The sequence below is a fragment of the Schistocerca piceifrons genome, chromosome 8 (assembly GCF_021461385.2).
Source record: "Schistocerca piceifrons isolate TAMUIC-IGC-003096 chromosome 8, iqSchPice1.1, whole genome shotgun sequence".
Taxonomy (NCBI): domain Eukaryota; kingdom Metazoa; phylum Arthropoda; class Insecta; order Orthoptera; family Acrididae; genus Schistocerca; species Schistocerca piceifrons.
This window is the reverse complement of record NC_060145.1, coordinates 285309143-285311984: the sequence shown is the minus strand read 5'-3', so window position 1 is coordinate 285311984 and position 2842 is coordinate 285309143.

Genomic DNA, 2842 nt, shown 5'->3' with positions numbered 1-2842 from the left:
TTCTGCAAACCGTTGTTTTCCCATCGACGGCGTAGGTCACTGTTTGGATAAGCACATTGTAAAATGTTAAATAACCTTGTACTGCCTGGCGGAGAGATAGAGCCGATTAATTTTATGGATGTGTGAAATGTGAGATTAAGTTAATGTTCGCCAATATCTGTTATGTTTTAGTACATAGGCATATTTAACTTTAGTCATTATTGTGTATATATTCTTGTGTTAAGGAGTTTAGTCTCCGTGGCATTTAAGTGCTCTATTTAATTATATTTAAGGTAGTGCTAGAGTTTCTGTTTGGTAATCTGCCTAGCCATGACTGATGTTGGTTGCTCGGTCTTTCTGAAATGTTGGGCCTATTGGGTAGAGACCATTGTTGACTTGCTCTCCTCAGCTCCGAAGTCCCGTGTTGATACTACAGCGGTAGTTGCGCTGGAATCTCATTTGCAGAAGTTATCAATTCTTGTGAGCACAAATAAAGCTACCTTTGCCTCTGTAATTTTCGTCCACTGGCCAGCAAGATTAAAAATCACCAACAGGTCTTCGTCCAACCTAGTGGCTCATGTTAGATGAGTTCTCTTTCCAGTTTGGGTAAATGTTTCCTCCTCCTGGTGGAGCCATCCTCTTTTCCAAGCCATACTGGGATAAGATTTGCCCGAGTGTCTAGTGCCGCTCAGTGTTCCAGGAGAATGAAATAAGAGGTTAATTATCTACTCCACCATCGTGCCCAAGAAAGGCGAATTGGAGTAGTTCTGGATAACCTAAGTGTTGTACACTATTAAGATATTTCTAGGTTTGGAGAAATTGCTGTTTGGTAAAATTTAGTCTTCTGTGTCGGTAATCAGGTGTATTCCACGATCCAACATTGTTAAAGAACTGAAAGATTTGGTTTTGATAAATTTGCTGAGATGTGACTTAATTATTTGCTATTGATATTAATTGCTTTAAATGAATATTCTTTAATTTGTGGCTATAATGCTTAATGAGTGACCGTCCATAATGATGTAACATTTAATGTACGTCTTATTGTCCCCTATGTCACCTGCTGACTTCATTTAGAGACTGAAAAGGTGATCCTTGCTTGAGTTTATGGGACTTTATTTACCGTTGATCTTTATTGTTTATGTTCTTAAAAATGTTTGTTAAAAAGGACTTCTTTTAGATTCCTATTGTTTATTAAGTAGTTCTTAAATCATATAGCAAATATTAAGAGTGCAGATATTCTGTCATTGTTAAACTTGGTTGTTCTGTGGTTTGCACTGAAGGGTGTGACAATAAATGCAAAATCTAAAGTGAAGTGTTTGGGCGAATTAATCCTTTCCCTTATCATTACCATTAAAGATAACTGATTGTTTGTTGCTTGTTATTGAAACTGGTTGGGAGAGTAGTTTGATGGACCTCGTAGAAAGAGTACATCAGATGGTAGCAGAGCGTGGTTGTTCCCCTTTGATCAATGGGGGGAAGGGGGGGGGGAGGAGGAGTTTAAACTAACTGCTTCACTCTTTTGCATTTACTGTTGATCCTTCTATTTGTCAAGTGTTGCTGTTTGTGATATTTCCTGATTGTTATATTTTGGTGACTTCCATCAGCATGGGACAACATGATTGCCCAGGGCTCGGTCTGTTAAACAAGGATCAATTGATTTATGAACTCGGGATTCGGCAGCAACACATGCAGGGTGGGGTGCCCGAATTAGCTAGATTGTGCAGGGCATTGCATAACCCGGTTGTAATATCTGGGGAGGTCATAGGGCAAGTTAGTGAAGCCATAAGTTTGATTAGTGGGGGAGTTGAGGACTTACTCTGAAATGTTATGTTTCTCCAGGAGACCAATGTGACTCCCAAACAGTGGGGGCGGATGCAGGACCAGTTAGTTATGCCACTGGTCCTCACATATTCAAGATCTGGAGGTTTTCTCCTTGAATAAGGAAATCTGGAGGTGTTCTCCTTGAATAAGGAACAACAGGACTTGCTCGAGCAACTTGATCGGAAGATCAATGAATTGCAGAGCAAGGCGGGTATATTAGGATTGGAACAAATTTGTAATGATGATGAGTAAAGTCTGAGCTCTACCGGGAATAATGAGCAGAGTTTGAATGGTCAAGGGCCTAAGATCCAAAGTCCGAGTATATTTGCCAAGTTCCCAAATCCCATTATGCATTTGTTCCACGGGATTGTCTAACTAACTATTGATGATTTGGACCAAGTGCAGAAGGTCTTGTGGTTGAGCGTAAGTCTTGAAATCCACACAGATGCTCTGCAGGTCTTCCAATTAGTTATTTTACGTTTGCTATACCTATTGTGTAAGGGGGTGCTTACTGAGATTCTCTTGGAAGTCTTGCATGGATAAGCCACCTTGCGCCAATGTAGAGAGTGTATTATTAAACGCAAGTTATCTCTGCGCGTTCATTAGGATTTGGAAACTCAGTATTACTGGAGGGTCCAAGGCCTGACTGAAACATTAGCTCAATACGTGGAGCAGGTGCAGATGGCTGTGCATACCCTTAATATGGTGGTGGAGGAGTGAGATACTGTTTTGGTAATCGCCCAAGGAATGACACCTGAGGACTGGTCACACACTCAGTTTGTCCAAGAACCGAGATCTTAAACAGATTTAACCGATCTCATCAACTCTATTCAGGCATTTAGTTTTTCTGATCAGTGTCGGCAGGAAACAGCTGCAGGTTCCGATAATACCAGGATCACGAAACTCCCTGAGATGGCTCATTCCTTATTAGTACCTCAATGTAAATGTCACAGGTGTGGATCACTCGAGCACTTAATTCACAATTGTCAGGTCGAGTGAACTCCTCGTTGCCTCTGGTGGGGAGTTAAGAGGGAGTATTGCT